This window comes from Fukomys damarensis, unplaced genomic scaffold (assembly GCF_012274545.1).
Source record: "Fukomys damarensis isolate Sample0158 unplaced genomic scaffold, DMR_v1.0_HiC HiC_scaffold_16, whole genome shotgun sequence".
NCBI classification, from domain to species: Eukaryota; Metazoa; Chordata; class Mammalia; order Rodentia; family Bathyergidae; genus Fukomys; species Fukomys damarensis.
In genome coordinates, this window is record NW_022900928.1 from 43,958,949 (window position 1) to 43,969,631 (window position 10,683).

General features: G+C 38.4%; 1 pseudogene; it reads left to right on the forward strand.

Moving 5' to 3' along the window:
• The first annotated feature begins 2,025 nt into the window (after window positions 1–2,025).
• On the forward strand, window positions 2,026–3,389 carry LOC104868814 (annotated as a pseudogene).
• Window positions 3,390–10,683: the final 7,294 nt, after the last annotated feature.

Genomic DNA, 10,683 nt, shown 5'->3' on the forward strand with positions numbered 1-10,683 from the left:
TGCCAGGAGACATTTTACAGTGGTCTAAAAGAAGTAAGTTATTTGGTCACAGGTAGAGTATGGCACTGCTCTAAGAAGAATGTATAGATTCTGAATACAGCTGGCATTCTACACTGTAAAGACAGGTGGCCATATGTATTTTTTCTCAAATTAATATGTACCAAGTGGGGCGCTCTTGTAAGGCACACTGCTATCTATCTGTCTGTCTGTCTGTCTATCTTCTATTTCTATCTATATTCTATGTCTAGCCATCTATTTATCTACCTACCTATATTCTACCTGGCTTCTGTGGGTGAGGCTGAGCCTAACCATCACTGCATGCTTCCTGACTCTGTTCTTCCTTGACGATGACCACCTCTGCATGGAAGCCTCATTCCATCATCATCCAAGGGCTGAGGTTTCCAGCCAGAGGTTCCCAGAGGACTTTTCCATGTGTTCTGCCTGATGGAGCTGGGATCCATGGAGCCAGAGTGGCCTGTGCATTTAATGATTATTTTCTTGCTTCAGAGAAAGGAATCATAGGGCTGCCACATGATTGGAACAACTTGTGCGACATGATTTATGCTAGGATGATAGTGAATTCCATTCATTCCAGAGCCTCCTTCAGGATTGGTTTTCTGAGGTAGCATAATTTACTCTCACCTCTGCATTTCAAGATTTACTTTTGGGGGAAATTAAATGAATGCTGTCTGACCAGGCCAGTGATCCAAAGGCTGAGGAGATGGTGGTGCCCGATAGTAATAGCACAAGTTTTTACATTTAAGAAGATGAAGGAAACCCACATAATAATTATATAGATATTTTGCTTATACTCAAAAACATTATTCTCATCTTGAAAATGCCAAGTTATATTCACACTAATGGATATGCTTTTCTGCCCTAAACACCCATATTCATGGTCTATTGCACCCAAGCTAAGATCTGTCAATTCTAGATTTATAAGGCCATGGCAAAGGGTTATCATGCTATAGGAATAAATGTGGTGCTGCCAACTCCTGATAAAATTTCTGAGATTTGTGGAGTTTGGCATTTTAAAGGCTTTCCCACAGTATTGGTAATATGTTCACCAACTCTTCCATAAGCAGGAGGGTTTAGCACCCAAGAGGGGTGAGATTATCAGAAAGCAAACAGAATACACTGAGGGTTATTTCTTTAACAAAATTTGTTTTAAACCCTTGACATACTAATAAGATTGCTGCTGAAGAAATAAGGTAAACCATGGTCAAATCTTTCCAAAAGCATTTCAGCGAAGTCTGGGAGCTTGTAACTATCAGTTTTCACCTTCTTAGCATATATCCTCTTGAAAAGTCAGAGTAATGAGGGGGCTATAGTTTATTAGAAAATGCCAGAAACCCCACATGAATGATAGTAAGCACCTTTGGAGCCTGCTTTACCACCACATACAGTAAAGAGCAAGTCTAGTTCTTAGATTGTCAGCATTGCAGAGGAGAACCAGACCCATCCTCTCTGTTCCCCAACCAAAATGGAAAATACAGAAGAAATGGACAGATTTCTAGATACTTATGAATTACTAAAGTTGAATGAAGAAGATAAAAACATTTTAAATACCCCAATTACAATCAGGTAAATTGCAAATGTAATTAAAAGTTTATCAACAAAGAAAATCCCAGGTCCTGATAGATTCACTGCTGAATTTTACAAGACATTTAGATAAGAACTACTGCCACTACTCTTTAAACTTTTCAGTGAAATTGAAATGGAAACAATACTTCTAAATTCATTCCTGGAGGTAAGTATTACTTTGATTCCCAAACCAAGGAAAGAATCAACTAAAAAAAGAGAACTATAACCCAATCTCCTTAATGAATATAGACTCAAAAATCCTTAATAAGATATCAGCAAACAGAATACAGAGGATCATCAAGAAGATCATACATGACCTCGCAGGGAGCGCGCTAAGCGAGGAGAGTCCTGCAATAGGGCGGAGGTCCACAGGCCAGCAGTCCCGCACAAACTGGTGGCGGCGCCATCCAGGAGGCTAAGGTGGTGCCATGTAGGCACCACATGGGAGGGCTGTGCCCGGAGGCTGCCGGAGCGGGTCCAGGGGGCGCTGCCTGCTCCACGGGTGTCTCTCCTGGCAGGGTGTCCATGTTCCGGTGTCTGGAGGTGCTGGAGAAGGAGTTCGACAAGGCCTTCATGGACATGGACCTGCTGCTGGGCGAGATTGACCCGGACCAGGCGGATATCACCTAAGAGGGGCGGCAGAAGATGACGAGCCTGAGCTCTTGCTTCGCGTAGCTGTGCCACAAGGTGCAGACCGTGTCGCAGATCAACCACAAGCTGGAGGCACAGTTGGTGGACCTGAGATCTGAACTGACAGAGACTAGAGCAGAGAAAGTTGCTCTGGAGAAGGAGGTCCATGACCAGCTCTTACAGTTGCACTCCATCCAGCTGCAGCTTCATGCAAAAACTGGGCCCAGTGTCGACTCTGGTACCATCAAGGCAAAACTAGAAAGAGAGCTTAGAGCAAACAAAAAAGAAAAAGTGAAAGAAGCCCAGCTTGAAGCTGAAGTGAAATTGCTGCGAAAAGAGAATGAAGGCCTCCACAGACACATAGCCATTCTCCAGGCCAAGGTGTATGGGGCCAGGCTGGTTCCCTAGTACCTGGACAAGGAGCTGGCCAGGAGGGTCCAGCAAATACATTTACTAGGATGAGACATGAAGGGTCCTGCTCATGATAAGCTTTGGAACCAACTAGAAGCTGAAATCCATTTGCACCAGTACAAGATGGTCAGCAGAGCCTGAAGGGGATGGAACAACTTGAAAAGACCCATGCAGACAACTCCGGGCCACGATCAAGACTCTTTAAAGAAAAGCCAAGGAGTTGGTTCCATTAGAAAAATTCTTCTCCTTAAGGAAGACCACGAGGGCCTTGGCATTTCAATTACAGGTGGGAAAGAACATGGTGTCCCATCCTCATCTCTGAGATCCATCCCGGGCAGTCTGCTGACAGATGTGGAGGCCTGCACGATGGGGATGCCATTCTGGCAGTCAACGGAGTTAACCTAGGGGACACAAAGCATAAAGAAGCCGTAACCATACTTTTGCAGCAGAGGGGAGAGATTGAATTCGAAGTGGTGTATGTGGCTCCCGAAGTGGACTCTGATGACGAGAATGTGGAGTATGAAGATGAGAGTGGGCACTGTTACCATCTGTACCTTGATGAATTGGAAGGTGGCGGCAACCCTGGTGCTAGTTGCAAAGACACCAGTGGGGAAGTCAGAGTGTTCCCAGTCTATAATAAGAAGACAGTCACTGATGCCCAGGAGAATGGAGACCTGGAAACTTCAAGTGAGACTCAGCTGGACAATATGGCTTCAAAATTAGATGACCTGCACAGTGGCCTGTATCATGAAAAGTCTTTCTGAGCATCTGCAGCTCCAGATAGGATGGCTCATCAGACTTTGTTTGAATTGGGGGTACCAGAGAGGGTAGTGACAAAGACCATCCCAGGTTGAGAGGGGCTGTTTGTTGCCTAGAGAAAGGCAGGTACACCAGGGCTTTGTGTGAACAGTTCCAAATGCACACCCCTCTTTTCTGTGGTACACCAAAATTAGTTAGCTATTGCATGTAAGGCAGTTTTGATTTACTTGAAGTTGTAAGCACCAAAGCATGTGTTTCCCAAAGGAATATTGTATTGCTAGTCTCTTAAGTACCAAATGAAGCACTACTATTTTATTTGATTCCTTTCTTATTTGGAAGCAGGACAGTGCCAACTGGACTTTTATTAAAAATAGTCATTATTCAGGAGTAAGGGAGTTCACATATATTTCAGAATATTAACTGTGGTGTTTCAAAGGACAGAACTGACTCAGTGAATTGAGTCTGCATAAGGCAGGCAGAAATGTAGGCTTAATTTTTTATTTTATCTGAAAGAATGGTTTTAGGTTTTTAAAAAAATGTGCATCCTGATGCCTAAACTCTTTATGGTCATTTATTGTAATGTGTTTGCCTTCTGAGTTTCATTCAGTGTAGTACAAAATAGTTTTCTTTAAGCAATCCTTTATAAATCAATGGTGTACTAGAAGTGTTTCTGAAAAGTTACTGTAAATTTTACTTTTGGATTTTAAAGGAAATGGAGATGAATATAAAATAATTGTTCTTAGTTATGTTGATCCGTATGCATGGTTTTGGAGCATTACATTATTAATGTTTAGTCTCAAATGTTTATTTTTCTGGGGACCATGAAAAAGTTTTGTACTTTTTGAGTTGTTCAAAGTTTCTCTTGTGATAGTCCTGACATGTGAAGATAAATCTTTCTGGTGGGAAAGGTTCATATTTGTACTGTGTCATGAAGTACTGAGCTCAAAAGAGCAGTTTTCTCTTACATACCTGGTTTGCCAGTCACCTGCGTAGCTGGAGGCTGAGGCAGACAAGAGGTGACGGTCCCTGCTTGTGTTGACACTGGGATGTATATGTATGTGTGACTGAAGGGTTTGCATGTGCACACCTCAGCTTGCTCTTCTCTTGTCCCAGGTTAAGCAGAGTCCTTTCTCTGTTGGCTGCTCCATAGGCTGTCCTAGCCTTCTGAGGAAAATGAAAATGTTACATTTGAAGAGGTGGTAATTTCTGCTCCTGTCACTGTTTTAAAGAAGTATACATTTAAGGGTGTACTAAAGGGAGAAAAGCCTCCAAGGCTTTTAGAGTATTATCAGTGTCTCATTTCTAGTATTCAGATGCTATGTTGATAAGACATTTTGTCTTTCCACGATGCACTATATATTTGTTCAAAGTTAAATCTGTAAGCTGTATATACTTTATTTCTTGATTTTGTTATTTATAAATTTATGTTTTAACCATACTCCAAAAAAAAAAAAAAGAAGAAGAAGAAGATCATACATCCTGACCAAGTCAGATTTATTCCAGGGATGCAAGGATGGTTCAGAATACATAAGTCAATAAATGTAATACACTATATTAACAGAGTCAAGGACAAAAACCATGCGATTCTCTTGATAGATGCAGAAAAAGCATTTGACAAAATTCAACACCCATTCATGATAAAAACCCCGCAAAAAATGGAATAGATGGTCTATAGCTCAACTTAAAAGGCTATCTATGAAAAACCAGCAGCCAATATCATACTAACTGGGCAAAAACTGAAAACCTTCACCTTAAAATTAGGAACAAGGCAAGGGTGCCCACTATCACCACTCCTCTTCACTATAGCTCTGGAAACATTAGACAAAGTGATTAGACAAGAGAAAGTAATTAAAGCAATAAAGATAGGAAAGGAAGACGTTAAACTGTCATTATTTGCTGACAATATGATACTCTACATTGAAGACCCCACAAATTCCACCAAAAGACTTCTAGACTCAATTGACACTTTTAGCAGAGTAGCTGAGCACAAGGTCAACACTCAAAAATCAATAGCCTTCTTGTACACAAATAACAGACTCACTGAGAGAGAAATTAGGGAAACAATTCCTTTCACAATAGCATCCCAAAAAATGAAGTATCTATGAAATCAATCTAACCAAAGAAGCAAAATACCTCTTAAGTGAAAACTACAGCACTCTAAAAAAACAGGAGATAGAAGAGATATAAGAAAATGGAAAGATATCCCCTGTTCCTGGGTAGGAAGAATCAACATAGTGTAAATGGCCATACTATCAAAACTGCTATACAGATTCAATGCAATGCTGATTGAAATTCCAACACTATATTTCACAGAATTAGAAAAAAATAATCCAAAAATTCATTTGGAACCATAAGAGACCTAGAATAGCAAAAGCCATCCTAGGCAACAGAGACATGGCAGCGGGTATAACAATTCCCAATCTGAAACTATACTACAAAGCTACTGTGATAAAAACAGCATGGTACTGGCAAAGAAACAGACCTGAGGACCAGTGGAATAGATTGGAAGATACAAAAACAATTCCAGATGTACTAAGCTACACCACCTTTGACAAAGGAGCCAACTATCCCCATTGGAATCACAATACCTCTTCAATAAATGGTGTTGGAAACACTGGATTTCAACCTGCCAACCATTAAAACTGGACCCTCACCTTTCTGCACTAAACTAAAATACAAGTGGATTAAAGACCTAAATTTTAAAAAAGTGTCTCTAAATTTGCTGGAAGATAAGTTAGGCAGAACTCTTGAAGACATTGGCATAGGAAAAGACTTTATGAACAAATCCTCAATAGCACAGGAACTAGCAGAAAGAAGCAACAACTGGGATCTCATCTTTAAAAGCTTCTGCACTGCAAAAGAAATCATCAACAGAACTAAGAGACAACCCACAATGTGGGGAAAAAAATTTACCAGCTGCTCCTCAGGCAAAGGACTTTTATCTAGAATATATAAAGAACTCAAAACAATCAGCCTCCCAAATATAAATTCAAAAATGCCTGATTCAAAAATGGTCATCTGAAATGAACAGACATTTCTCAGACAAAGAAGTAAAAGCATCAAGTAAATATATGAAAAAATGTTCCACATCACTGGTCATTTGAGAGATACAGATGAAAACAACACTGAGATTCCACCTCACCCCACCAAGAATGGCTACTATCAAGAAATCAACCAATAACAAACATCAGCGGGGTTGCCAGGAGAAAGGAACCCTTCTCCAGTATTGGTGGGAGTGCAGACTGGTGCAACTACTATGGAAATCAATATGGAGATACCTCAAAGAGCTTGGACTGGAGGTTCCATTTGACCCAGCCATCCGTCTGCTGGGTATCTTTCCAAAAGAATTAAAAGAATCATATCACAGTGATATATGCACTCATGTTTATAGTGGCACAGTTTGTAATAGCTAAAACTTGGAAACAGCCCATTTGCTCATCAGTTGGAGACTGGATAAAGAAGATGTTTTTTCTATAAAATGGAACACTACTCAGCCATAAATAATGATAAATTAGAGTCATTCATAGGAAAATGGATACATATTGAGGTTATACTCCTAAGTGAAATAAATAAGTCACACATGTATAAATACTGAATAGTTTCTCTGGTGTGAAAAACTATAATGGTACATGAGATCCTAATGATATAATTGACCGTGTGAAATAGGAAGAAAAAGGCTAAAGGTGTAAGGGAAATGGGAAGGGTAGGGTAAAGGTAATAAGGGAAAAGGGAAAAAAACACGAGAAAATGGAAATAAAGTATTTGTAAATAGGGAAGGCAGGAGGGGATGAAGGGAGGGCAGGGATAAGGGGAAAAATTGAGAACCAAGACCTGTCATGTAAAGGTACAAGATCCCAATGATGAATGTAACTGTACTATATACCTAAAATGTACCAATAAGCTCAAGAGCAAAAAATAAATAAAATAAAATACCAGATGTTTTTGCAAAAATGAGATTGAATAGGACAGAATTTGCAACAAGTTTAATATCAAAAAGAATAACAACTAACTAATCCCAACACATCAAGTAAATAAAAATAGACAGTAGAAAGGGGGAAGGGTTAAATTGAAGCTATTTATACCAAAGAATGTTAGGTAATGAATGTAAAAAGAATAATTAGGGTCATTATTTTCAATCTCTATTATAATAATTGATTCAGGCAAACATCAATAGGTGAAAGTTGGTCAGGGAAGAAAAGACATTTGCATGGAGTCAAAGTATCAGTCCCCAGATTTTTTCACTAATGTAAAAATGAAAACATTTGTAATTAAGGAATTTAGCAATCACTCCCATAATAAAAATTTAGATCACTAATTGTGAAACACCTTAACATGCTGGGCCTCTTGATCAAGTGTACATCATTGTCTATGAAGTAGTCTTGTCAAAAATAAGTTTATCCTGAATCCAATCAAACCTAGAAACTATACTATTCAATATAGTAGTGTAAGTTAAGAAAGTTTATAACAACACTTCTAGGGTTCCTGGCTGGACTTGAAAATAAACTGATGAAGACAAATGAATAGGAGAAAAACAAAAGAATTTATTTAATAAGTGAACATGAAGCCTTCATTAGGAAAAGTAGGCTCAAAGAAATAGAGAAACCTGTATATACTTTATGCTAAATGTGATGAAAAAGCAGATAGTTGTGGAGAAACAAGAGTGCCAAAGGAGTGTGATCCAATGATAATAAACTGGGTGAGAGGAGGGACCAGAAAAACCTGATACTCGGATTTCTGTCTGTGTCTCTGTGCATTCGGGGATGAGGACAGTCCTTCCTTTCCAGTACAGGGAAGAGCCTTTGGAATGAGGATCTTATGACCTATTTTTAGGATAAACTCAGCTAAGCTTTATGGTCAACCTTTACCTACAGAAAAGGAGCCAGAGGAAACTCTCAATGGCTGATCTCAGGAGTGAGAAGACCGCAGGTGTGCAGGTGGGTGAAGTTCAAAGAGGCCTTCCTATTTCTACAGTTGTCTCATTGCCTTCAGCTTTAAATACTCTGTATGTCAAAGTACATAAATTGAGTTCTGACCTTATCAGTCATTACTAGCCACAGCTGGCTGTTAAGCCATTCCAATGAGGCTGGCCTGAACTGAGATGCACTAAAAGTGTAAACTATTGGATTTTGAAGACTTAATATGAGAAAAAGATTGTAAAATATCTCATATCAATTACACATTAAAATTATATTTTTGATAAATTGGGTAAGTGAAATAATATTAAAATTAATCTTATTTATTTTATATTACTTTCTAAAGGATTTGGCATTAAAGATTTTTTTATTAAGTTTATTGGTACATTTTAGTTATACAATACAATGACATTGGTCATTGGGAATCTGTAGCTTTACCTGAGATATCTTGATTCTTATTTTTTCCCATCTCCCTGCCCTCCCTTCAACCCCTCCATCCCTTCCTATTTACAAAAACTTCAACTCTGTTTTTATCCTTTTCTTTTATTTATTCATTTCCCTTCTTTCCTTTCCACTAACCCTCCTACTTCCCCTCCCCCTTTCCACCTTTTCTTCCTATTTCAAATTATCTATTATTCCGTTTGATCCTTATTTACACTTTCAGTTTCTCACACCAGAGGCATTAAACTTTTAAAAGTCATATCAAATTTCAATTCTACAAGAGCCTTAGCAAATAAGACAGAAGAAATTGGCATTTGTGTCACTCTCCCCAGAAATGAGTGCTTCAACAGACTTGGAAACACATCGCCAGTATAATTAAGTGGCAACTCAATAAAAGTCCTTAATAGTGACAAGTGTTACTTTGGCTGACAGATGAGGCGCACATTTAATTAGGAGATTGGGCTATTGACTAGGCCTACAACAGCCTCTCCATTAGGATCTTCCACCTAATGGTACAGATAACAATCATTACTAGTTCATTACAATTCAGAGTGGAATGAGCAGATACATTAGGACGTGGCACTTTGTCACAGATGCTTTTCTCAAGGAACATGTATGCTTGTATGATCTCAAAAAGTACACCTTGGACTTCATTCGCTCTTTGAGCTGTATTGTATTTAAAAGTCAATGTGAGTGTGTGAGTGTGTGTGTGTGTTTGACCCTGGACATCTTGTGATAATGACTAAGCAACTTTGTCTTTGACAGATGCATTGTTTGTCTGAATTTTTTACTTTTCATAAAGTTCTTCCCTGGGTTCCCACTTTTATTCTGTAGAGATACAATCCCTTCCCCTCCCTTCTTTTGGTAAGGTGGGGTCAGGTGCTGGAGATCAAACCCAGAGTCTCATGCATGCTTCCTGGGTGCTTCATCGCTGAGTTACTCTTGCAACACACTCTTCCTCTCTTGATCAATTTCTTTATTGAACAGTTTTAATATTTCTCAACAGATGCACAGTCATACTTTGTAACTCACATGAGGCCTGAAATGTCACCATGTCTTTCAAAAGAGACACAGACTTTTAAAATAAGCTCTGAAACTTTCCATCCTTCTCCCACCACTGGAGTTCAATGAAATCATATTAGGCACAAAGCAGCATGAGACCTCTTCAATCTTGCCCTGGCTTCAAATTCCTGCCTTAGAAAACCACTCATTTTTTTAAATATCCTCCCCCTCAGAAATGCACATTCACGATGAGAACTGGGGGGAAAGGAAGATTTATCTATCAGTATTAAACAGGAAGTTCTAGCAGGGCAATAAGGCAAGGGAAATAAATACAATGTATAAAGATACAGCAAAGCAAAATTTTCATTTTTTTTCAGATAACTAGAATTAAAGAGCGATTTTTATCATGGCCACTGAAAACATGGACAGCATATGCAAATTTTTCTTTATGTATTAGCAATGAACAATTGGAAAATAAAGTAAAATTGACACTAAAATAGCAACAAAACAACAAAATAATTAAGAATAAAAATAATGAAATATGCACAGTTCCTCTGCTGAAAACTATTGAATAATAGTGAGAGAAATCTTCATTCATAAATAAAGATACACTATGTCTAGGGATTGAAAAAATTCAATATTTTTAAGATAACAATTATTTACAAGCTGATCTACACATTCAGTAAATCACGAGAAAATTTTCATTGGAGATATAAAAATTAATTATAAAATATTTATGACAATGCAAGAATCTAAAATTCCCAAGAATATTTTGAAGGAATAATAAAATGGAGAAGGAAAAGAGAAAATAAAATCAAATGGCTCAACTACCATGTTTCTAAATTCAGTCCAAAATAGAATAATAAAAATTTGTATTGGTGCTAGGATAGACAAATACACCAATGAATGGAATGAAGCAAATACAAATATATACATATATATA